This window comes from Panulirus ornatus, chromosome 18, assembly GCF_036320965.1.
Source record: "Panulirus ornatus isolate Po-2019 chromosome 18, ASM3632096v1, whole genome shotgun sequence".
NCBI classification, from domain to species: domain Eukaryota; kingdom Metazoa; phylum Arthropoda; class Malacostraca; order Decapoda; family Palinuridae; genus Panulirus; species Panulirus ornatus.
Window position 1 is genome coordinate 54,712,917 of NC_092241.1, and position 26,676 is coordinate 54,739,592.

General features: G+C 44.6%; 1 protein-coding gene across 3 annotated transcripts in view; it reads left to right on the plus strand.

The window, feature by feature from the left end:
- Nucleotides 1-26,676, plus strand: part of LOC139755110 (GTP-binding protein Di-Ras2) — a 358,074-nt gene that overhangs the window by 129,858 nt on the left and 201,540 nt on the right. For all 3 annotated transcript variants that reach the window (XM_071673245.1, XM_071673247.1, XM_071673246.1), the window contains one exon: nucleotides 2,723-2,783. The gene's annotated coding sequence lies outside the window, so the exon portion shown is untranslated. The remainder of the gene's footprint in view (nucleotides 1-2,722; nucleotides 2,784-26,676) is intronic.

Below are 26,676 nucleotides of genomic sequence, written 5' to 3' on the forward strand. Positions count from 1 at the left end.
AAGTCACGACAGATGGAAGGCCTCCTCACGAAAGCAGGATTGAAAGAAGAAGAACAGGACGAAGAAAGAATTTAACGCAGAAATGTTGTGGGGAAAGAATGAAGAAAAGATCTTCTGTGAGTAAAGTTGATTGTCTGAGATGCTGAGGCAGCAGCTGGCTCTGTGTGTGTGTGTGTGTGTGTGTGTGTGTGTGTGTGTGTGTGTGTGTGATGATGATGATGGAGTAACAGACAGTCTGTGTGGTGCTGAAGGAGCATCTGGCTCTCTGTGCGAGTCTGGAGGAACAGCTGACTGTTTCTGTGTGGCTCCGGAGGAGCTGCTGGCTGTCTTTGTCATGCTGGAGGAGCAGCTGGCTGTCCGTATCATGCGAGCAGCTGGCTGTCTGTGTCATGCGACCAGATGGCTGTCTGTGTCATGCGACCAGATGGCTGTCTGTGTCATGCGACCAGATGGCTGTCTGTGTGGTGCTGGATGAGTAACAGGCTGTGTGTGTGTGGGGGCGGGGGGGTTACTGAAGGAGCAGCAGACCTTGTGTGACCCTAGGAATACAGCTGGCGTACTACCACGCTAGGGTACGTGCCAGCTGGCGTACTACCACACTGGGGTACGTGCCAGCTGGCTTCTTATGACGTCTGTAGCCGCTGCTGTCCATCACCCTGTGACACACCGGCCTGTTGGTGGTGGGGCAGGTGGCGGCCTGAGGTGGTGTTGGGGTAACATTCTCTCTCTCTCTCTCTCTCTCTCTCTCTCTCTCTCTCTCTCTCTCTCTCTCTCTCTCTCTCTCTCTCTCTCTCGGGAAGCAGCAGGATGTGCGCGATGCCGTGGTGAGGGGCATCACGTCTGGGGACAGGTGAGTAATGATGCAGGAGAAGTGATTCCTCTTATGTGGACATGGTAGGTGCATCTGTGGCAATGACGTTAGATGTAGACATTCCGTAACAGACATCTTCACTCTTCTTTAGGATACTGGAATAATGTATATATATATATATATATATATATATATATATATATATATATATATATATATATATATATATATATATACACACACGCACCCGTCCTACATTTGGGTAGTCACTTGTTTACCAAATGGCGTCCTAGCTATGCCTTTTCGTTGTATATCAACTGACTGTTATATTTCTCTCTTGTGTGTCTCCCCTGATGATGTGATTATTACACGAAAGTGCACTTGGGAACTTATCCTGTTTCATTTTCCTCGTGGACTCATAGGAATATATATATATATATATATATATATATATATATATATATATATATATATATATATATATATATATATATATATATTTCGTCTCGATTGTTGATGTTATGATCTCCGTCATACTATCACAGCAGCTGGCTCATTCCCTCTCGCCCGGGGTATATCCCAGCTGGGATTCCCCTGTGACCTGCGGGAAGCGATTTCATCCCAGCGTCTCTTTCCTGACCTCCTCTTGGCCTTTTTCAACCATCCCCATCTTGACGATGTAGCGATTCCCAGCTCCCGTTGCAACAGAGACTTGTCAACGGTGGCTGGAGATCTTGTCTCATCCTACACCAGCAACAATGGCACTACAAAGGAGTGATTCGACCTTGTGTCGAGTACCGCTCTCGTGTCTCTGATGGCTTTAAGCACCACCACGTAAACGCTTGGTCGAGTCGATTCGATCATAATCCGGCTCAGCAACTTCTCTAATTTGACGTCAAAACTTTAGCTCACTTTTCCTACTCGCTGGTTTTGCTTCTCTTCCTATATTTTGCAGAGAAAAGTCCCGGTACCTTGAGTGCTTGCTCGCTTCCACCATTATATGCCCTAGACAGTACTGGGCGAGGAGGTGGATCGTATGGCCATTATCTGTCGCTTGGGCAAGTCAAGAAGTGAAGGAAGGTTGTCATGTCTATTTCTTTCCTCACACCGCTCACCTTTGGAACCCTATACGATCACAAGTCTCACAGAAACAATGATCATTTCCTGATTAAAGATAGAGAATAGGTTTCCCCTCCCTCCTTAGAAATTCACAGACTATTCTTCAATCTATTTTTGTTTTATCATTTCTGCCTCTTACTTCCTGCCTTTTTTTTTTGTGTTGATGACTTGGCCTTCAACAACACTCCTTCCACGACCAGAACATCTTGACGAGCTAAGTGGACTTGAGTCTGGCCGTCTGTAAAGCACACGTTGACGTACTGACTCTCACTGTTCCGCTGGTAGCAGACGACTGCCCGATGCAGGTGCTGTGGCGACCTATGGCACCTCTGTGAGGCTGGAATTATATATATATATATATATATATATATATATATATATATATATATATATATATAATGGTTCTCTGCACAGCTGGGATTGGAAGGTTGGATCCCGTGATAATGGAGCAGGCAGGCAGATGGCGCTGGGCGAAGCTGGAGAGGCAGCTGACACTCTCTCTCTCTCTCTCTCTCTCTCTCTCTCTCTCTCTCTCTCTCTCTCTCTCTCTCTCTCTCTCTCTCTCTCTCTCTCTCTCATCTATCTATCTATCTATCTCTATTCATCTATGTATCTATCCACCTGTCTATATATGTCTATCTGTCTATCTATCTATCTCTCTGTCTGTCTATCTCACGTGCTATCTCTTCGTATTTCTATCTCTCCTTCATAGTATAACGCGACTCGCCTTATCTCTCACTTAACCTCCCCTGGGACCATGCACACTAACCAACCTTTCTTTGTTTCCTACAGGTATTCGGAGGTGTATTGCTCCCGCTCGCTCATCTCGCCACACTACCCTCTCCTTACGCTGGTAAGTGATCAATAATTATCATTTGATAAGTGATTATTTATCATTACCTGATCCGATTGATCACGTCTGTGATTTTATTTTTCAATTTATTTCCATATGTAGAATTGATCTAATGGGATGAAACTCCATAGATTTCTTAATTTCTCTCATGATATCTGTTTTTTGCTGTATGTATCCACTTATTTCCCTCTTCTCCTCATGGAGACTTGAGTATGGATATGGGTTGTTTTCTACCCTGACCTCAGTGTAGCTGTCGTAATTGACCTTCGGCCACGTTTACCCCCCCAAACACCCAGCCCGTTAGCTGTAAACTGCCAGTTTCTCTCTTGTGTTTACCACGAGACAAACGCCTCCCTTCACTGGGACGACCTTCTTATTTCATAAGTTGACAGAGGAAGATTATATTCCCTCCCTCCCTCGGTCCCCGAAGGCTGAATGGAACCTCTTCCTCGCGTAATGTGGAAGGTAATTGAGAATTTTGTAAGGAACTCGATCGCTTTTATCCTCCTGGAGACCTCGCTAGCCAGCGGATCTGCTCCGAAATCTGTGACAGGTACTGTGGCCTCCTCCTCATCAAAGATTTAAGCTCGTCCCTCGAGAACTTGAAGGAACGAGACCTTATAGACTTAGGCCATTAGCTATAGAAGAAATTTCCCTCGGTGGTATATGTGTACTGGTGTATATAATGGTGCGGTGTGTGTGTGTGTGTGTGTGTGTGTGTGTGTGTGTGTGTGTCTTCATATATTTCTAGTAGCCGGTATATAGGACGAACGCGTCAAGGCCAAAACGGGTTTGAAGAAGAGGTTAGAAATGATGAGGTTATCGAGTGGATGAATGCCAGGGAGATTAATCATAGGTCGTCATGTATTTGTAAACCTGATCTCCCTTGAAGTGGATGTGTTGGCTGTACAGGACGAGAGAGAGAGAGAGAGAGAGAGAGAGAGAGAGAGAGAGAGAGAGAGAGAGAGAGAGAGAGAGAGAGAGAGTTCGACAGTTTTCTTAGTACGAGGGAAGGTAATGGTATTATAATGGCTAATCCTCGATTAACTGGTCGATCCTTATGCATTTTACACACACACACACACACACACACACACACACACACACACACATATATATATATATATATATATATATATATTTTTTTTTTTTTATTATACTTTGTCGCTGTCTCCCGCGTTTGCGAGGTAGCGCAAGGAAACAGACGAAAGAAATGGCCCAACCCCCCCCATACACATGTATATACATACGCCCACACACGCAAATATACATACCTACACAGCTTTCCATGGTTTACCCCAGACGCTTCACATGCCTTGATTCAATCCACTGACAGCACGTCAACCCCGGTATACCACATCGCTCCAATTCACTCTATTCCTTGCCCTCCTTTCACCCTCCTGCATGTTCAGGCCCCGATCACACAAAATCTTTTTCACTCCATCTTTCCACCTCCAATTTGGTCTCCCTCTTCTCCTTGTTCCCTCCACCTCCGACACATATATCCTCTTGGTCAATCTTTCCTCACTCATCCTCTCCATATGCCCAAACCACTTCAAAACACCCTCTTCTGCTCTCTCAACCACGCTCTTTTTATTTCCACACATCTCTCTTACCCTTACGTTGCTCACTCGATCAAACCACCTCACACCACACATTGTCCTCAAACATCTCACTTCCAGCACATCCATCCTCCTGCGCACAACTCTATCCATAGCCCACGCCTCGCAACCATACAACATTGTTGGAACCACTATTCCTTCAAACATACCCATTTTTGCTTTCCGAGATAATGTTCTCGACTTCCACACATTCTTCAAGGCCCCCAGGATTTTCGCCCCCTCCCCCACCCTATGATCCACCTCCGCTTCCATGGTTCCATCCGCTGCCAGATCCACTCCCAGATATCTAAAACACTTCACTTCCTCCAGTTTTTCTCCATTCAAACTCACCTCCCAACTGACTTGACCCTCAACCCTACTGTACCTAATAACCTTGCTCTTATTCACATTTACTCTTAACTTTCTTCTTCCACACACTTTTCCAAACTCAGTCACCAGCTTCTGCAGTTTCTCACATGAATCAGCCACCAGCGCTGTATCATTAGCGAACAACAACTGACTCACTTCCCAAGCTCTCTCATCCCCAACAGACTTCATACTTGCCCCTCTTTCCAAAACTCTTGCATTTACCTCCCTAACAACCCCATCCATAAACAAATTAAACAACCATGGAGACATCACACACCCCTGCCGCAAACCTACATTCACTGAGAACCAATCACTTTCCTCTCTTCCTACACGTACACATGCCTTACATCCTCGATAAAAACTTTTCACTGCTTCTAACAACTTTCCTCCCACACCATATATTCTTAATACCTTCCACAGAGCATCTCTATCAACTCTATCATATGCCTTCTCCAGATCCATAAATGCTACATACAAATCCATTTGCTTTTCTAAGTATTTCTCACATACATTCTTCAAAGCAAACACCTGATCCACACATCCTCTACCACTTCTGAAACCACACTGCTCTTCCCCAATCTGATGCTCTGTACATGCCTTCACCCTCTCAATCAATACCCTCCCATATAATTTACCAGGAATACTCAACAAACTTATACCTCTGTAATTTGAGCACTCACTCTTATCCCCTTTGCCTTTGTACAATGGCACTATGCACGCATTCCGCCAATCCTCAGGCACCTCACCATGAGTCATACATACATTAAATAACCTTACCAACCAGTCAACAATACAGTCACCCCCTTTTTTAATAAATTCCACTGCAATACCATCCAAACCTGCTGCCTTGCCGGCTTTCATCTTCCGCAAAGCTTTCACTACCTCTTCTCTGTTTACCAAATCATTTTCCCTAACCCTCTCACTTTGCACACCACCTCGACCAAAACACCCTATATCTGCCACTCTATCATCAAACACATTCAATAAACCTTCAAAATACTCACTCCATCTCCTTCTCACATCACCACTACTTGTTATCACCTCCCCATTTGCGCCCTTCACTGAAGTTCCCATTTGCTCCCTTGTCTTGCGCACTTTATTTACCTCCTTCCAGAACATCTTTTTATTCTCCCTAAAATTTAATGATACTCTCTCACCCCAACTCTCATTTGCCCTTTTTTTCACCTCTTGCACCTTTCTCTTGACCTCCTGTCTCTTTCTTTTATACATCTCCCACTCAATTGCATATATATATATATATATATATATATATATATATATATATATATATATATATATATATATATATATATGCACGAACATAGTGCACTGAGTGTACACTTCCACTGAACACATAGTGCCCGCAGACAGGAAGGATTCGAACCTGTACCAATTGTGTTGGAGGTGGAACTAGGCTCCATTGCGTATTTTTAGCGTACACAGATCCCATATAAATGGTACAAGTTCGAATCCATCCTGTCGAAAGGCCAGCAAGTATGAACATGTACAGGTGTATATATGTATATGTGGATGTATGTATGTATATGTGTATATGTATATGTTGATATGTATATGTGCGTGTATGGACGTTTATGTATGTATATGTGTATATGAGTGGATGGGCAATTCTTCGTCTGTTTCAAGACGCTATCTCGCTGATGCGGGAAACGGCGATCGAGTACAATAAGAAATATATATATATATATATATATATATATATATATATATATATATATATATATATATATATATATATATATATATATCCCTTGAGTCTTTCATGTCTCGATACGATTTAATCTAATTGTTCTTGAAGGGACAAGAGAATAAACTCTGTAAGGAGAGTTAAAAAGAATAAGGATCAAGGAGCCATTATCACCCTCACGTGCACTTACTGGAGAGTTAATGGAAGGGAAAAGGGATTATATTCCTTTGAAGTCTCGAGGAGGAGAGAGGGTTAGGTTTTACGATAGTCTGGAAGTCTTTTATCCCAAGTGGCACTCACTGAGCTGGACCGAACCTCAAAGATGTGACTGTTGCAGACGCGTCTGTTTCAAGTGGTTAAAGTAAGTTTTTAAATGAAATAGAGAAAAGAAGTAGTCAGACGTCCTTCTTTGTTTTTGTTTTTTTTAGTGACCCACCACCATCTCTCTCTCTCTCTCTCTCTCTCTCTCTCTCTCTCTCTCTCTCTCTCTCTCTCTCTCTCTCTCTCTCAATAGTGTTATAGCGTTAAGGCCAGCAGACCAACTCGCTCGGACCTTGGGTCTGTGTGGCCTGTGCGTCTATGTAACTCTCTCTCTCTCTCTCTCTCTCTCTCTCTCTCTCTCTCTCTCTCTCTCTCTCTCTCTTTCTCTCTCTCTCCCCTCTCTCATGGTAAAAATACCATCGCCTGTTCTTGTCCTCGTTGATAGGTTGGTGTATCTCCACCTGCAGCTTCGTGTCCCTCTCCATCTGTACACAGAGGAGCGTTGAAATGGCAAATGCGTTCTGTCAGTCTATCACCTCTCTGTTTATCTATCTACCCGTCTATCGATCTACCTGTATTTCTGTCCTTCTACCCTGTCCCGCCCCTGCCCGATCCTCACGTAAATTGGTGATGGAGTAGATGGGTGATTGATGGAGTAAATGATGATGGAGAGATGTGTAACGGTGTTGATAAATAATAATAATTGATAATAATGATAATAATAATAATAATAATAATAATAATAATAATAATAATAATAATAATAATAATAGTGATTTTTGAGACGAGAGGGTAACGAAGATGACCACATAATGTTGCTGGCTTGCTCAAAGCCCTTACCCTTATGAGGCCATCACACACAAATATCCAACCCATCCCATTCCCACCCATCCCCTGGAGATGGGGAAACAGTTTGGGGATCATATACGAAACATCAGGAGACTTTAAAAGAGTCCTCTCTCTCTCTCTCTCTCTCTTATCACGACAATGAGAACGGGAAAGGGGATGAAACGGCTTAAAGAATGTCGCATTGTTCTCCATGAACGGCGAAAAAAATGTTCACGCGAGACGGGGAGACCTAATTGGACGTCTTCTTCCCCGTCTATAACAAAGTGAGGGAATTTATTGTTCATCTTCTCTTGTAACTGTTATATGCAGAGCTTTGGTTGGGGGGGCGGTGGCTTCTTTTTAACCCCTTTTCTTTATCACGGTTGATGGAAATGCGACGCGAAATAGGGTAGATAACACATCCTATTCCATATAATAGGCAGTGGGCGGAATTTAACTTTTGGGGCTGGGGGGGAAGGGAATTTCATGGTGAATTTGCCCCCACTCCCGTTAGCAGGAGGGTATTTAAATGAACGCTAGATGAGAGAGAGAGAGAGAGAGAGAGAGAGAGAGAGAGAGAGAGAGAGAGAGAGAGAGACTATAGCCAAAGCGGTGGAGTTACACACTTTTTTTTTTCATCTATTCATCAAGCAGTTCCAGTCTGTTTGAATATAAATGAAATATTTTTACCTTTTTCTCTTTTTTCTAATTTTTTTTTTTCTTTTTGGACTGAGTTTGAAACCAGACCTTTAGGAGGAGGAGTAGGAGGAATCTTTCATCAGAAGTGGATCAGGATATCATACCCAACCGCTGGACTTTGCAGCAGCAGCTGCGAGAGAAGAATTTTGAGGGTAATAAATTTCATATTTTTTTTTCTCTTATTTTTCCGGGGTCATCCTGGCCATAGAGACGTGTTTTGGAGAGAGAGAGAGAGAGAGAGAGAGAGAGAGAGAGAGAGAGAGAGAGAGAGAGAGAGAGTTCAAAGAAAGTGTCTGATAGAGATATTATGTATATATAATCAATGTGTATGCGAGTGCATGGGCCATTCTTCGTCTGTTTCCTGGCGCTACCTCGCTGACGCGGGAAACGGGGATCAAGCATGGTAGATATAATAAATATCGTGTGTGTGTGTGTGTGTGTGTGTGTGTGTGTGTGTGTGTGTGTGTGACCAAATGCTTAGTAGAAGCTAATTGAATGAATTGACGACGGACTTTATACCCAACTGACCTATCATTTTCTGTGAAATTCATTAGTCCGTCCCATAAACCCGGAATTCTTGTGCTGGAGACGACACGTATTCAGGAGAGCAAGGTAACCCAGCTACGTACCTCAGCGCTGACGAATAGCTAAGGAAACTTTTCCCATATTTTTGGGGGTTAAAAGGTTTAACTTTTAGGAAGGATATGTTTTTATATAACTTCACTTTTTGATACACAACCCCGGACCCCTTTCATGGGGTTTCTGTAGCGATATATATATGTTTCATTTATCTATTCATTATTAAACTTAGTCACTGTCTCCAGCGTTAGCGAGGTAGCGCAAGGAAACAGACGAAAGAATGGCCCAACCCACCCACATACACATGTATATACTTACACGTCCACGCACGCACATACACATACCTATACATTTCAACGTATGCGTATATGTACATAGACAGACATATACATATATACACATATACATATTCATTTTTGCTGCCTTCATTCATTCTCGTCGCCACCCCGCCACACGTGATATGGCACCTCTCTCCCCGCATGCGAGCGAGGTAGCACTAGGAAAAGACAACCAAGGCCACAGTCGTTCACACTCATTTCTCTAGCTGTCATGTGTAATATATATATATATATATATATATATATATATATATATATATATATATATATATATATATATATATATATCCCTGGGGATAGGGGATTAAGAATACTTCCCACGTATTCCCTGCGTGTCGTAGAAGGCGACTAAAAGGGGAGGGAGCGGGGGGCTGGAAATCCTCCCCTCTCGTTTTTTTTTTTTTTAATTTTCCAAAAGAAGGAACAGAGGGGGCCAGGTGAGGATATTCCAAAAAAGGCCCAGTCCTCTGTTCCTAACGCTACCTCGCTAACGCGGGAAATGGCGAATAGTTTAAAAGAAAAAAAAGAATATATATATATATATATATATATATATATATATATATATATATATATATATATATATATATATATATATATATATATATGGATCTGGAGAAGGCATATGATAGAGTTGATAGAGATGCTCTGTGGAAGGTATTAAGAATATATGGTGAGGGAGGCAAGTTGTTAAAAGCAGTGAAAAGTTTTTATCGAGGATGTAAGGCATGTGTACGTGCAGGAAGAGAGGAAAGTGATTGGTTCTCAGTGAATGTAGGTTTGCGGCAGGGGTGTGTGATGTCTCCATGGTTGTTTAATTTGTTTATGGATGGGGTTGTTAGGGAGGTGAATGCAAGAGTTTTGGAAAGAGGGACAAGTATGAAGTCTGTTGTGGATGAGAGAGCTTGGGAAGTGAGTCAGTTGTTGTTCGCTGATGATACAGCGCTGGTGGCTGATTCATGTGAGAATCTGCAGAAGCTGGTGACTGAGTTTGGTAAAGTGTGTGAAAGAAGAATAGAGTTGTGCGCAGGAGGGTGGATGTGCTGGAAATGAGATGTTTGAGGACAATGTGTGGTGTGAGGTGGTTTGATCGAGTAAGTAACGTAAGGGTAAGAGAGATTTGTGGAAATAAAAAGAGCGTGGTTGAGAGAGCAGGAGAGGGTGTTTTGAAATGGTTTGGGCACATGGAGAGAATGAGTGAGGAAAGATTGACCAAGAGGATATATGTGTCGGAGGTGGAGGGAACGAGAAGTGGGAGGCCAAATTGGAGGTGGAAAGATGGAGTGAAAAAGATTTTGTGTGATCGGGGCCTGAACATGCAGGAGGGTGAAAGGAGGGCAAGGAATAGAGTGAATTGGATCGATGTGGTATACCGGGGTTGACGTGCTGTCAGTGGATTGAATCAGGGCATGTGAAGCGTCTGGGGTAAACCATGGAAAGCTGTGTAGGTATGTGTATTTGCGTGTGTGGACATGTATGTATATACATGTGTATGGGGGTGGGTTGGGCCATTTCTTTCGTCTGTTTCCTTGCGCTACCTCGCAAACGCGGGAGACAGCGACAAAGCAAAAAAAAAAAAAAAAATATATATATATATATATATATATATATATATATATATATATATATATATATATATATATATATATATAGGGGATAGGAAAGAAAGAATACTTCCCACGTATTCCCTGCGTGTCGTAGAAGGCGACTAAAAGGGGAGGGAGCGGTGGGAGGGGCTGGAAATCCTACCCCTCCAAGTGAGGGATATTCCCTCTAAGGCTCAGTCCTCTGTTCTTTGCGCTACCTCGCTGGCGGGAGAAATGACGAATATGAATAAGATATATATATATAAATAAGATATATCTATCTCTATATATATATATATATATATTGATGGATAGATTGATAGTTGTTACCAATATGCAGATAGATTGACAGATGCAGACAATTAAATGGGTACATTTCCCCTGTTTCATCAACGCTGTCAAATATTTCCCCTGTCATTTTGTGTGGCAGTTCGTCACGTTTTAATTTCCCATGAATGTTTTCCGTTCCACGTCCCCGGTATGTGTCCCTCACACCGCTGTGCCTGAACCTGTGTGTGTGTGTGTGTGTGTCTCTTTATACAACACACTCGCCAGTTTCGACTGTGTGGGGGGTGTTTTTTTTCTATCTATATGTTGTAGGTTTTGGTCATTGACGAGACGGCTCTTCGAGGTCAGGCCTTGATTAAATCAAACCTAGAGAGAAGCTAGGTAAAAAAAAATTATCGATTGGGAGAAAGTAGATTGACTAGGAGGTCTGGAGGAAGTGGAAAGACATGAGGAGGGAGTGTTCCAAAGTTTAGCCGCGTAAGGAAAGAAATAAACATCACAAAGGCCCAACATCTTCGGGGTTATCAATGGCTAACTCAGTTGCTTGCCAAGTATTACGTGGTTCACATTATGACGGGAGCATAGACACAATCAGCTCTCGGGAGTGGGATGAACCAAAGTCATGTCTTTGTTGAGGGAACGTGAACCAGCACTGAAAAGTTGGACAAGTGTAACAAGCACCGAATACATACGAGTATAGTGCAATGATCGCACACTTTCGTAGTAGTTCATATGATGCCCTCTAGACAGCAGGATTCGAACTTCTACCGTTGATGTGGGAGCTGGGGACTTGATGACTAGGCTATGGAGCTTACATAGATGGTAGCGGTTCGAATCCCGCTCTCAGGAGGGTATTATGAGTATAATCCGTGTAGGGGTAACAGGTTCCGTACACTCTGTGAGTATGTAAACAATACCACAATTGTCTCGAAGACGTGAATGAGGTTTACGTAACCATGGTCTTTGAACTGGTAGTTATAACTTGACACTTGATGACCTTAATGACCGTGGTTGTCGATGGGTTTAAAGCCCAAGTATCCAACCCACCTTAGGTAACATCTTAGGGTTGGATTCCATACCGGACCCAGAGACTCAAGGACCAAAATAGAATATTGGTCAAGAAAAAAAAAAAAATTGGGATGAATGTATGAAATGTTTTCTTCACTTTTCTCGCCTTTTTTTTCTCTTTTTTCGCTTCTACTTTATTAACGATAGTCACTTTGAGTACTTGATAGACTCAAAGTATATGCTGTTATTTTCTTTCTTGTTCCCCTGTGAGGGGACGTGAGCTGGTTATGTTTCGTCCATTCCCGAGCTGGATGGCTGTCCTAAGGCGCTGAATCAGAAAGCTGACTGCTGCTGCTCTCTCTCTCTCTCTCTCTCTCTCTCTCTCTCTCTCCCTTCCTTGAAAATTCATTTAGCCGGAAATGAAGGGCATTCACCCCTTCCCCCTCCCTCCTCCCCCCCAACACACAGAGATCCAACACCAATTTCCAAACCTGTTGGAACAACGAGGCATTTGATTCCAAGCGCTGAATGTCTTGGAAGTCCCTTTGATCATCCTTGAAACCTGGAGAACCGCTTTTGATTTTCTGAGCTCCTCTCCAAATCCCTGTCTGCCAAGAGGGATGCACGTATGCAGTCCCCCTCACCAATTGCCGGTCCGTCTTCCAGGTAATACGGAATTTAAGCTGTCCGTCCGCCGCTTCAAGGGCCCAATGGGCTGAGGTGTGTGAAAGCCTTCTCTCCATTGGACGGTTCGTAGAATCCAAACCTCTTAGAAACGTCGTTGATCTTCTTCTGCCTGGCTCACCGTCCGACGATAGAACTCGTACTTCACTGCGTATCGGCCATACGGGCTAGCCACTCCTCTTGCTGCAGATACACTGATAACTCGAATTAGAAAAGAGCGGCAAGGTGAAGAAGGCCTATATACCCGTACCCAGAGCGTGTGGGTCAGTAGGAGTAACAAGCGAATAGTTTAGGACAGCATATCTGAAGTTCTCCTAGTGGGATGCCCTTGAAACATATAATTGGGCTTTCCTTATGTGAGCAGTAGTCTGGACTAGCATGGCTGAGACCGTCTGCCTTACTGTTGGTTCATACCAGAGGCTGGGAAGTGGGCCTGGCTTAAAGATCCGCTGAGTTATCTCCGGCTACGGGGAATGAAATTGGAATCATACGTATTGATTCTTCTGGCAGCTTTTCAGACGCCAGGTCCCTAGAGACTGCAGTGGGAGACAAGAGAGTTGGATTGGCGACCTGTAAGGCACTTGGAGTTCCAATGCTCTATAGTATACGAGGGACGATTGCTTGAACCCATTAGGAGTCAGCTGTAGATGGAGGCTTCAGTTTAGTCGTATATACCCTGAATCTGTCACTATAGATAGATGGTAAAGCCCTGAAAGAAATGTAATAAATTCGTAAAGTTTGAACGCCTTGTAAAAAGGGCATCGTAGGCATTAACGATATTGCTTTTTATTCTTCAGTCTTCTTAAGATCCCCACTCTGTTATCTAAAATGATCTCAGTTGCCTCTGGAACCCAAGGCTGCACCGAACATAGATACTGTCTTCTGTAGACAGTAGTCGAAGCTCCTGGCAATACTACGGACATACGAAGTGAATACACAGGGGGCTCCCCGCATTGCCATATATTTAACTCAATACACACACTATCTATGACTGCTCTGTCGGCCGAGAAGACCAGAGGAAGGGGCTGGAGAGTCGGCCCCTTCTTCTGGTCCTCTGCAGATGCATCGCTTCTCTTGCTCACCAGAATGGCCGTGTCATGAGCTGTAGCAGATAAAAGTAGGTACAGCATATGAGCATCTCGAATGAGAGCGTCGCTTCTCACAAGGCTTTTAAGTAAATGCATTCCGGGAATCTAATTTGATCAAAGCTCTTCTTACAAAAGGGAATTGTTAGGGGGGGAGGGGAGGGGGGGCAAGGTTACGGACGCTGGTTCAAGGCAGCAATACGCAGTTTGCTTCACGAGAGAGAGAGAGAGAGAGAGAGAGAGAGAGAGAGAGAGAGAGAGAGAGAGAGAGAGAGAGAGAGAGGAGCTCGTGGACTCGACGTCGCTGGTAGGTGGGACCGTGGCTAACTGAAAGACCTCCTGTGACCAGCTATGATCCTAAGTAGGTCATACAATAATGTCGGATTTCCTGCCGCTCCCACACTAACCACATCTCTGGCTCCTCGTATTCGCGTGGTGGAATAGACTTGGTCAAAGCGATCACAGGAGAAATGTTCCGTGAAATTGAATTTTGGGTTGCTCAAAATATCAACTGAAATTACTTCGTATTTTCCGTCCTGCTGGAGACTCTTTTTTTGTCTTCATTGCGTATAATTCACCTGGAAGATATTTTTTTTGTGCATATAATTCACCTGTAGGATACATTTTTGTGAATGTAATTCACGTAGGATACTTTTTTTGTGAGCATATAACTCACCTGTAGGATACTTTTTTGTGCATGTAATTTACTTATGATATCAGTGCCTCTTATGGCATTTATCTGTGAGGAGAATGACCCTTAGCAAATGCAATGTGTTGTCCAAAAGCCTTGCTTGCTCCTTCTGAATGCCCCAGGCACCAGCCAGCCTAAATGCAAGCAGCTGACTGGCCATTGTCCACACCTTTTTTAAGAGAAGTTTTCAAAGTTTTCTCTCGCGTTCTGAAGCCCTCAAGACCTGGAATGTTACAGAAGGAAATTGAGTTGAGATAGATGGGATTACGTCTACGTCTTCGTAATCTTGTGCACATCTACAAGAAAATTTCTACAGTATATCTATATCTATATATATATATATATATATATATATATATATATATATATATATATATATATATATATGTATATATATATGTATATATATATATTCTTGTGAGTCCACTGGGAAAATGAAACACGATAATTTCCCAAGTGCACTTTCGTGTAATAATCACATTATATGGTCTTGGTGTTTCGTATCTTGGTGGCTGGTAGAACAAAGGCAAAACTATGATGCACCTAAGTGAAGCCACATCATCAGTTGAGAAGGTAAAATGATGAAGTTATTTAAAGAAAATGGCATAGAAAAAGTAATGAGTATCGGTTTGAACGCCTCCATCGTTTCACTTTGAACGCCCCCGGTGTTTCACTTTGAACGCCCCCGGTGTTTCACTTTGAACTCTTTAGTTTCAGTTGGAACCCCTGATGTGTTTCAACTTTAACGCATCATGTGTTTCAATTCGAACCCCTCAGGTGTTTCAGTTTGAACCCCTCAGATGTTTGAATTTGAACCTCGCATATGTTTCAGTTTGAACCCCGTATATGTTTACATATCCGGCTCTTCATAGTGGTTAGTGGGAAGCTTACGGGAAGAGGGGAAAGACGAAAGAAAGAAGAGAATTCCAGTGTCCCTGTTCAAGAATAATGAGAGGTATCGTAACGGCTAATCCTCGGGTAGCTGGTCTCCACAAGGAAACTATGGGAACATAGTGCTACCCTGTACGTGTGTACACCGAGTCGGTTATGATGGAGTGTACTGATGATGTACGATCATGTAGTAAAGTACTGCGATGGGCCCGAATTTACGAAGTCCTGATACGTGTCTGGTCGAAGCTGTACCAAGCCTTCAACCTCTACCTGATACATGTCTGGTCGAAGCTGTGCGGAGCATTCTGACTCTACCTGTTACATGTCTGGTCGAAGCTGTACTAAGCCTTCTACCTCTACTTGATACATGTCTGGTCGAAGTTCTACGGAGCGTTCTATCTCTACCTTATACATGTCTGGTCGAATGCATTGGACAGCAGGGAGTCCATCTCAGGCATAACTGGTAAGAGGAATTATCACACGACCTCAAAGTACTAAAATTACTTTCTTCCCCCTCCATATTTCCCGATTACTTTAAAGGATTGATTTAATTCCATTGTAAATGTAAAATAAACGAGGGTTTCACTGCAGTATTTTCTCTAAAACAAGAGTTAAACTGATGTGTTACACTAGTATATACATTCATAAAGATAACTGATAAGACTATCTTCAGTTTTTATAGAAATCTGTAGCAAAGGAATTATACTAATCATGATAATTTCAACTTGTTCCTTAGCTTGTATTAACTTAGTTAACATCACTAGACTTACTGACATTCGAATCTCTCTCTCTCTCTCTCTCTCTCTCTCTCTCTCTCTCTCTCTCTCTCTCTCTCTCTCTCTCTCTCTCTCTCTCTCTCTGTTTTCGTGTTTGTATCAACTTAGTTAACATCACTATCCGTACTGTATTAGCTTGCATTAACTTAGTTAACATCACTAGACTTACTGACATTCGAATCTCTCTCTCTCTCTCTCTATCTCTCTCTCTCTCTCTCTCTCTCTCTGCTTTCGTGTTTGTATTAACTTAGTATCACTATCCGTACTGACATTCGAATGTCTCTCTCTCTGCTTTCGTGTTGGGAGGGTACATAAGCCATTCCTGGGGTATTTAGCAACAGACTGTCCCCATATTTCGTATAGACTGACTAGGGAAGGTTATAATGTACCTACTCCAGCATGTCCTTATGCATAAGTGATCCGCTTAAGTCTCGTACGACCATGGTCGTAGGAGCAAATGAGTCTGAGCAATTAGAGGCCCTAAGGTCGAAATTACAGCTTTGTAAATAGGAGGCTTCCGCCTTGTTTGAATAGGGTCTTCACGCCTCACAGTCAGGGATGAGGTCATGTCAATAGCCCCTGAGTTGATGTGAAAGAGAGATAAATGGCCCAAGTGCAATGTTGACATAGATTTAGCTAATGGACGTTCTATTAAGACAAGGGCGTTGTCAATCCTTTATTAGCAGTTGGCTCGTGTCTATTGTCTGTTGGAACGGTATGTTATATAACCTACGTTGATGTCACATGCGAGAAGAGGTTAAAGGTGAACTGATACCTTAACTCGATGTATGATTAGAAGAAATGTGACCTTTATCACACGCAGGCAAGTCATGAGAACATGAATCTTAGATTTCGTTTTTTTTTTCTTTGGCTTTTTTTTTTTTTGGACAAAATTTTGTGCTGCATTTTTAATGAAGTTATATCATTGATGACATCAGCAACCACACACAACACACACACAACACACACACACACACACACACACACACACACACACACACACACACACACACACACACACACACATATACACACACACACACACACACACAGGTCAAGAGATAGGTCCCCACGAGTGTAGAATGCCATCCCCCATTATCAGCACAGATAGGTAATCACACGTACATACCACCTGGTCTCGAGGGGGTCAGAGAGAACCCCCGGCCTCTCATGAAGCTCCAGGGGTCAAGATGGCCACATCAGGGAAGTGTAACAGGCATAAAAAGTGGTCGCTTTTGCGATGCACGGAGTACAGTGGAAAACATTGCATAAGACCAGGAAAGAGAATTAGGTAAACTTGTATTCCTGGAGGTTAAGGAAAAAGAATAGAACCCGAGTATTTTCTAAATGTTGAAGGCGATTGTGAGAGGCGGAAAGCTAGGGGGATGGCTATCTTTCCCTCCTGAATCATATTTTCCTAGAATACGAACAGAAAAAGCCAAGTGAGAATATTGGTCACCAAAGTCTCAATTCGTCTGTTCCTAATGATTCCTCATTAGGAAAAGAAGTATGGAAAAGTTTATATATATATATATATATATATATATATATATATATATATATATATATATATATATATATATATATATACAGCAAATATAGGGTAGTAATTGGTTGGTACAGAGGTCGCGGTATCAAATATTGACAGTTTTGTGAGCAGAAGTCCCATCATCTGTTTTGAATCATTGGAAAGCCATACGAAAATGACCTGCCTGAACCTGCCAATAAAAGTGGAGCGTCAGTGCTCATACTGGAAAGAGAAAATATGGAAACAGAAAAGTATGAGGAAAATATGTAGTGCACACGACGTCTAGTAGAAGTGCTGGTCCTTATCCACTACTGGTCAGGGCAGAGTTCGTGACATGGCTACACGGCTTGTAGGCTGCCCAGGCCACGCATCCCGGGGATGGATGGGCCACCAACTTAACGACCACGGCTGCGACAGAGTTAGCCAGCCGACAGCTTGTAGTTCGGCTGGAGTTTCCTCATAGGTGTCCATGTCCGGGGACATGGCCCTCACTGACAGGCCTAATGAGCCTACCAGGGGTGTACATGTCCGGGGACATGGCCCTCACTGACAGGCCTAATGAGCCTACCAGGGGTGTACATGTCCGGGGACATGGCCCTCACTGACAGGCCTAATGAGCCTACCAGGGGTGTCCATGTCCGGGGACATGGCCCTCACTGACAGGCCTAATGAGCCCACCAGGGGTGTACATGTCCGGGGACATGGCCCTCACTGACAGGCCTAATGAGCCTACCAGGGGTGTACATGTCCGGGGACATGGCCCTCACTGACAGGCCTAAATGAGCCTACCAGGGGTGTCCATGTCCGGGGACATGGCCCTCACTGACAGGCCTAATGAGTCTCCCAGGGATGTTCATGTCCAGGGACATGAACGACAGGTTTAATGAGGTTAATGAACCTTACCATTAGTGATGGCACCTGACTGCCCCTACCAGGTGAAAGGTAAACACACATTCTTTCGTAGATAGCGACCATGTCCATCTTCTCATGCTTTAAACAGCAAATATATTCGACCTTCACAGTAAGAATGGCGTCATTCTCCTGGACGAGGCTACCTGTACCATTCTCAGGTGTCCAGAAAGCATCATCGTCGTGAGATGATCAGTTCTCTTATAACGTCTTTGTTCTAAACATTGATTCCGTCTGGGCTGTGCTCCAGGGATGACTGAAGAGCTTCCAGCTGCGTTCCAGGGATGACTGAAGAGCTTTCAGCTGTGTTCCAGAGATGACTGAAGGGCTTCCAGCCGTGTTCCAGGGATGGCTGAAGAGCTTCCAGCTGTGTTCCAGGGATGACTGAGGAGCTTCCAACTGTGTTCCAGGGATGAGTGTAGAGCTTCCAGCTGTGTTCCAGGGATGACTGAAGAGCTTCCAGCTGTGTTCCAGGGATGACTGTAGAACTTCCAGTTGTGTTCCAGGGATGACCGTAGAACTTCCAGCTGTGTTGAAGGGGGGACTGAAGAGCTTCCAGCTGTGTTCCAGGGATGACTGTAGAACTTCCAGTTGTGTTCCAGGGATGACCGTAGAACTTCCAGCTGGAGTAGATAATGGACCTGTCTTAATATAATCACCTCTCGATTAAGAAATTTATTATTGTGACCTTAAACGTTAGACAATCACTCAAGATACGAGTCTTCAATCGGGAAATGGCCATATATGTTTATAGCTGATGGTAGCGTAATAGGTGAGTCACTTACAGCTACGGAAGCTAAAGGAGTTACAGTGCTAAATGGTTTCAAATTCCTTTACATCACATTGAAAAGAGAAAACGCATGGAGTTGATGTTATTTCTAACATATTAGAAAACGTATGACCCAAAGGAGTTTGTCAGAACACCTATATATATATACATATGGCCACTGCTACAAGTCGCTGACATTGGTAGCAATGCCCAGCAACGCTGCTACACTCCTTGAGCACACACACGGAAAGGCATTTCTTCTACAAAGCCTGTGATATCTCGCATCATGATCTGCCTCAAACAACTTCCTTATGTCCGTTGTGGTGTCCCGATTTACGAAGCCTGTAAGAAAGAAGAAGAAGAAGAGAAACAAAGCAAGTTACACTTGGCGACACTGACGAGAACAAAAAAAAGAAAATAAATGTTAGCGATGGCGGGAAGTTTAGCGGGCCGACGCGTAATAGCCAATATTTCTTTACCAGCGGCCAACGGGAAGTTCTTGAGGGCCTGAAGAATTCTCTCTCTCTCTCTCTCTCTCTCTCTCTCTCTCTCTCTCTCTCTCTCTCTCTCTCTGGTTGATATACACTGCGTTCTGTCATCTCCGCCTCTGAGCGGGTGTAGCAAATGGGCCACAAGTCAGGAGCTGCGTGTTGCGCTGTGTGTAGAGCATATTGCTGGTGTTGATGTCCGGGGAAAAACAAGACTTCAGTAAATCGCCGAAATTTGAAATGATTTGCATTTTACCGACGGAAGCAACTCGTCCGTTTTGTCTATTTCTTCCGCGCGCGCGGGCGGGCGTGGGCGGACACACACACACACACACACACACACACACACACACACACACACACACACACACACACACACACACACACAGTGTCTCCAGCTCTGGCAGCAGCAGCTGCTGCCAGAGCTGGAGTGATCATTCGTAAAATTATTCTCTCGAGACTCGCATTTTATGGAGGGAGACGAGGGGGGAGTAATATATATAGATAGATAGATTGAGTTAGATATATAGGGGCCCCAGGTGTCCTCTAAGAGTAAAACATATCAATGATAAAAATGGCAGTTCAGGTGATATATTAAGACATGGTAAAATAGGGTTGGGGTGGGAGGGATTGGTTTGGGGTGGGAGGGATTGGTTTGGGGTGGGAGGGATTAGGTGGGGGTGGGAGGGATTTGATGGAGTGGGGGTTAAAACTATAAACATCGCCCACCCAGCTGGAGTTGTCCCAATCAAGCATTAACCCCCCTACCCCCTTATGATGTATCCTCAACCATACGCAAACACACACACACTCACACACACACACGCAAAGAAGGTAATGTATATTGTATTGGCAGTCGAGCCTATCTATCTATCTATCTCGGAGTATAGTGAAACACTGTGAGGAGTGAAAGAGCATTGAAGACGGGAGTTGAAAATGTTTGAATGTTTGAAACTGGGCAGTTTCGTAGCCTTCGTCATGTATCTAAGGTTGATTATGTCCCCCGTAATTTTGACCCAAAAGGGCAAAAGAAAGGAGAACTACCGTTGTTCATGGTCACATGGGAATCCATGATGTAGCCATTATCTCTGCTTATACAAACCAAGCAGTTACGGTGCTGTTAGACAAGACAGGAAGAAGACGACTCATCATAGTCATTCTACATTGAGTTGCTTAACCCCACGGCAGCCTGTCTGTCTTTGAATTCAACAAGAAGCGATGGTAAGTCTTGATAGAAAAAAAAAGGGAAAATGAGACAGGAAATGCATTTACTTAATGTAATTATATTACGAATGAAATTGAAATGAGTGATGATGCCGGGGTGTTTAGTGAGGAACTGGATACGGGAAATACTATAGAATTCTTTAAGTGAGGGTTGAAGATGCCAACCAGTGTTCTTGAAATGAGGATATTCATTGTTGTAAAATAACTTTTACATAGAAAATAACACTTAGAGAGACATGGCCCATGAGGGAGAGGACAAGAGGAAGTGGACAGAAAGAAACATGGCCAATGATGGAGAGTGTGAGAGGAAATGGACAGACTGAATAACACTTTAGTGTAACGAGATTGAAAAAAAGAAAGGAGGATTGGGGAGAGATGTCCTCCACGAAGGCATCTCCCAGAGGAGCCACAGGACAGAGGAGAAGGGTGGTTAGTCAAGTGCTCGCCCACTTCTTAAACTCAGGACGGTCGGGAGTACTTATACTAGCAAGTGCCTGAGGTTGTAAGTTCCTCTGTTACACGAATACAGACGAGCTGGTGGCAGATGAATACAGACGAGCTGGTGGCAGATGAATACAGACGAGCTGGTGGCAGATGAATACAGACGAGCTGGTGGCAGATGAATACAGACGAGCTGGTGGCAGATGAATGCAGACGAGCTGGTGGCAGATGAATACAGACGAGCTGGTGGCAGATGAATACAGACGAGCTAGTGGCAGATGAATACAGACGAGCTGGTGGCAGATGAATACAGACGAGCTGGTGGCAGATGAATACAGACGAGCTGGTGGCAGATGAATACAGACGAGCTGGTGGCAGATGAATACAGACGAGCTGGTGGCAGATGAATACAGACGAGCTGGTGGCAGATGAATACAGACGAGCTGGTGGCAGATGAATACAGACGAGCTGGTGGCAGATGAATACAGACGTGCTGGTGGCAGATGAATGCAGACGAGCTGGTGGCAGATGAATACAGACAAGCTGGTGGCAGATGAATACAGACGAGCTGGTGGCAGATGAATACAGACGAGCTGGTGGCAGATGAATACAGACGAGCTGGTGGCAGATGAATACAGACAAGCTGGTGGCAGATGAATACAGACGAGCTGGTGGCAGATGAATACAGACGAGCTGGTGGCAGATGAATACAGACGAGCTGGTGGCAGATGAATACAGACGAGCTGGTGGCAGATGAATACAGACAAGCTGGTGGCAGATGAATACAGACGAGCTGGTGGCAGATGAATACAGACGAGCTGGTGGCAGATGAATACAGACGAGCTGGTGGCAGATGAATACAGACAAGCTGGTGGCAGATGAATACAGACGAGCTGGTGGCAGATGAATACAGACGAGCTGGTGGCAGATGAATACAGACGAGCTGGTGGCAGATGAATACAGACGAGCTGGTGGCAGATGAATACAGACGAGCTGGTGGCAGATGAATACAGACGAGCTGGTGGCAGATGAATACAGACGAGCTGGTTGCAGATGAATACAGACGTGCTGGTGGCAGATGAATGCAGACGAGCTGGTGGCAGATGAATGCAGACGTGCTGGTGGCGGATGAATACAGACGAGCTGGTGGCAGATGAATACAGACGAGCTGGTGGCAGATGAATGCAGACGTGCTGGTGGCAGATGAATGCAGACGAGCTGGTGGCAGATGAATACAGACGAGCTGGTTGCAGATGAATACAGACGTGCTGGTGGCAGATGAATGCAGACGAGCTGGTGGCAGATGAATGCAGACGTGCTGGTGGCAGATGAATACAGACGAGCTGGTGGCAGATGAATACAGACGAGCTGGTGGCAGATGAATACAGACGTGCTGGTGGCAGATGAATGCAGACGAGCTGGTGGCAGATGGAAGGAATCTGGAGTTGGAAGACCATATGAGAGGATACGAGACCGATATTGTGGGAATGGCTGAGACAAATCTCACGGAAAAAAAGAGCTAAAGTTTAGCGTCATCAACCCCGAGGTGTGTGTACACACACACTGGCGAGGAGAGAGAGAGAGAGAGAGAGAGAGAGAGAGAGAGAGAGAGAGAGAGAGAGAGAGAGAGAGAGAGAGAGAGATTAATGAGGTGGGAGATTGTGAGGAGGAGGGGGAGGTGACATCTCCTTTAATTGGCGATAGCTTTCAGTTTCAGGAAATTTCAGTGGATATCGCAGTAAAACTGTACATAATGGATGAAATTAGCATTGGAAGGAAGTATATACATTGGTCCTGCTGGTTTACAACCTTGTAAGGAATAGTAACCCAGAGTAGATGTATATTGACCCCTGTAAGGAGCAGCTGTAGATGTATATTGACCCTGTAAGGAACAGCAGTAGATGTATATTGACCCTGTAAGGAGCAGCTGTAGATGTATATTGACCCTGTAAGGAGCAGCTGTAGATGTATATTGACCCTGTAAGGAGCAGCTGAAGATGTATATTGATAACAGTGAAGGAACGATTGAGTTGGTGAGGGTATCTCTTAAGACGCTCCTGCCCTGGAGGTGTTGAAGCAAAGATGACTGGCGGATACAATTACGGACGAAATAGCTTCGGGAGAAATCTCGTAGACTCACATGGAGATAGGAAAGTCATGGAGAAATGAGTTGGTAGACGGAATATACGAGGAATTTCTACACCATCGTAGCACGGAGCGTTGGAGGAGGAAGGGGAGTGCCACAGACGTGGGTGGGAGGGGAAGTAAGGCATGTCCTCCACCACTCACGTGACCTGGGTGAGGTGAAGTAGTCGTGACCGATTGTGATCATGTGTCGGGAGGGAACACCAAGAGGAACCGGACAGACCCGAAGAAGAAGAGGGAGAGAGGGAGGGAGGGAGGGATGTGTGCGATCGCAGCAGCTCTTGGCTTGTGACTCGTATTGAATTTTCCCAAAGGCGTCCGTGTTCGAGGATATGGCCCTCGGCATACCAGGGAGTGCCCATGGCCCGAGACATGGCCCTCAACCGGCATGCATGTCCTCGGTCCACGAGGGGTCATCATCCATGGGGACCTGGTCCTCAGATACAGGTCCTAACTGACAGGTCCTTGGCCTACGCGGGACTGTCACTTTGCTTTGTTTACACCTACTTCCCCTGGTCCATGTGAATGATTCTCCTGCGTGTTCCTGGTGCCACTGAAGTGCGTTCGATGCTGACATACTCCCTCCCCACCCACGAGTGATATCACTGCTTGCTCCGGGTTCCACTGAAATGTGTTTGTTTATATCTAGGTCCCGGTGAACGTGATGACGTGCGCAGGTGTTATTCAATAGAGGTAGTCCCATTAGACTAAGTTCATGTCCCTGGTGCTGTTAGACGGTCTTAGACGACAAGCCCTACTTTTCTTTGACAGAATTCGTCTATAGTCCTTTAAAAAGGTATTAGATGATGTCCCCGTTCCCATTAACATTATTTGATAATAATCTTTGTCCCATTAGAGATTAATAGAGTCAGTTAACAGACCAGGTTCTATTAAACAGCATTGCTTAACCTTAAGCCCATTGAATTTTGGGCAATTACCGACCATAGGCCCATTAACTACAATTACTTTAATGACCGTAAACGTATTAAACAATAACACTAAATGACCCTGGACCTACGACACAATGGCACTAAATGATCCTGGACCAATTAAACAATGACACTAAATGTCCCTGGACCAATTAAACAATGTCACTAAATGACCCTGGACCAATTAAACTATGTCCCTAAATGACCCTGGACCTATTAAACAATGACACTAAATGACCGTGGACCTATTAAACAATGTCCCTAAATGACCCTGGACCAATTAAACAATGTCACAAAATGACCCTGGACCAATTAGATAGCATCATTTGATAACCTTTGGTCCCATTAAAAGAGCAATTACTTACCTTGTGTACCCATTGAATACGCACATTACCATCCCTTTATCTAGGTGAAGCGTTCTCCTTGCTCGCAGTCCCCAGGTTATTTCTACCCTCCATTTGCTCCAATTCTCCGTGATAATGTCGTCATTCACCGTGAATACCTCAGTTAACGCTAGACTCGAGCGTCGACCTGGGATAAATACGATGCGTTCCCCTCGCATGGCAGAACGAAGTAAGGCCAGCGGCATGGGTTCACTATTGGATGATTTGGGTTCATACCCTGTCCAAATTCACACGATGTAAGCCCAGGAGGGATACACGGTGTGACTCTCAAGACAATACTGGCCCAAAAAACATTGGACTTCTGTGTGGTGTGTGGCGGTTAGCGTTCCTGACCATGACGCACCATTCACGGCCAAACATGACGACCTGGCTGCCTTTGTGGAAGCGTTTTGATTCGGTCTTCTGCCTCTGTCTGTCTGTCTGTCTGTCTGTCTGTCTCTCTCTCTCTCTCTCTCTCTCTCTCTCTCTCTCTCTCTCTCTCTCTCTCTCTCTCTCTCTCTCTCTCTCTCTCCCCCCACCTCCATCTCTCTTTACCCCAACCCCATCTCTCTTTACCCCGACCTCATCTCTCTTTACCCCAACCCCATCTCTCTTTACCCCAACCCCATCTCTCTTTACCCCAACCCCATCTCTCTTTACCCCAACCCCATCTCTCTTTGCCCCAACCCCATCTCTCTTTACCCCAACCCCATCTCTCTTTACCCCAACCCCATCTCTCTTTACCCCAACCCCATCTCTCTTTACCCCAACCCCATCTCTCTTTCCCCCAACCCCATCTCTCTTTACCCCAACCCCATCTCTCTTTACCCCAACCCCATCTCTCTTTACCCCAACCCCATCTCTCTTTACCCCGACCTCATCTCTCTTTACCCCAACCCCATCTCTCTTTACCCCGACCTCATCTCTCTTTACCCCAACCCCATCTCTCTTTACCCCGACCCCATCTCTCTTTACCCCGACCTCATCTCTCTTTACCCCAACCCCATCTCTCTTTACCCCAACCCCATCTCTCTTTACCCCAACCCCATCTCTTTTTTCATGATTGTTTGTTGTTGTCCCGCGCAGAGAGGCAGCGTCAGGAACAGACGAAGAATGGCCTCATTTGCTCACACCCACTCCCTAGCTGTCATGTACAATGCACCGATACAAAAGTCTCGTATCCACAGCCAAGCCCCTCAGTCTTCTCCAAGCTTTGCCGTAGTTCAGTCCACTAACAGCACGTCGCTCCCTGTATACCACAACGCTCTGATTCATTGTCTTTCCCACGCACGCCTTACACCTTCCTGCATGCTCAGGCCGTGATCGCTCAAAGCACCTCTCTGCATATATGTAGGTGTTACCGGACTCCACTTGCATGAAGTTGCAACGTAAATGAAAAGTCACTTTTGGCGAGACTGTATCATTGGGAGTAATGTCTCGTCGAGCAACCTCTCATTCCAAAGAAGTCCATCATGTCCCTGCTACTGGAAGTGGCGCATCAGGAGCTCCTGGAAAGAGGTCCTGGGTGACACCAGGAGCCTTGTTCCAGGAAGAGATCCTGGAACAACTATAGATCCAGATATAATCAGATATGTAAATCATCAATGGATATCTCATACGAGAACACCTATGTACCTTCTGCATAAACAACAGGACTGAAGCCGGAGCGCTGCAGGCGTATGATTCGT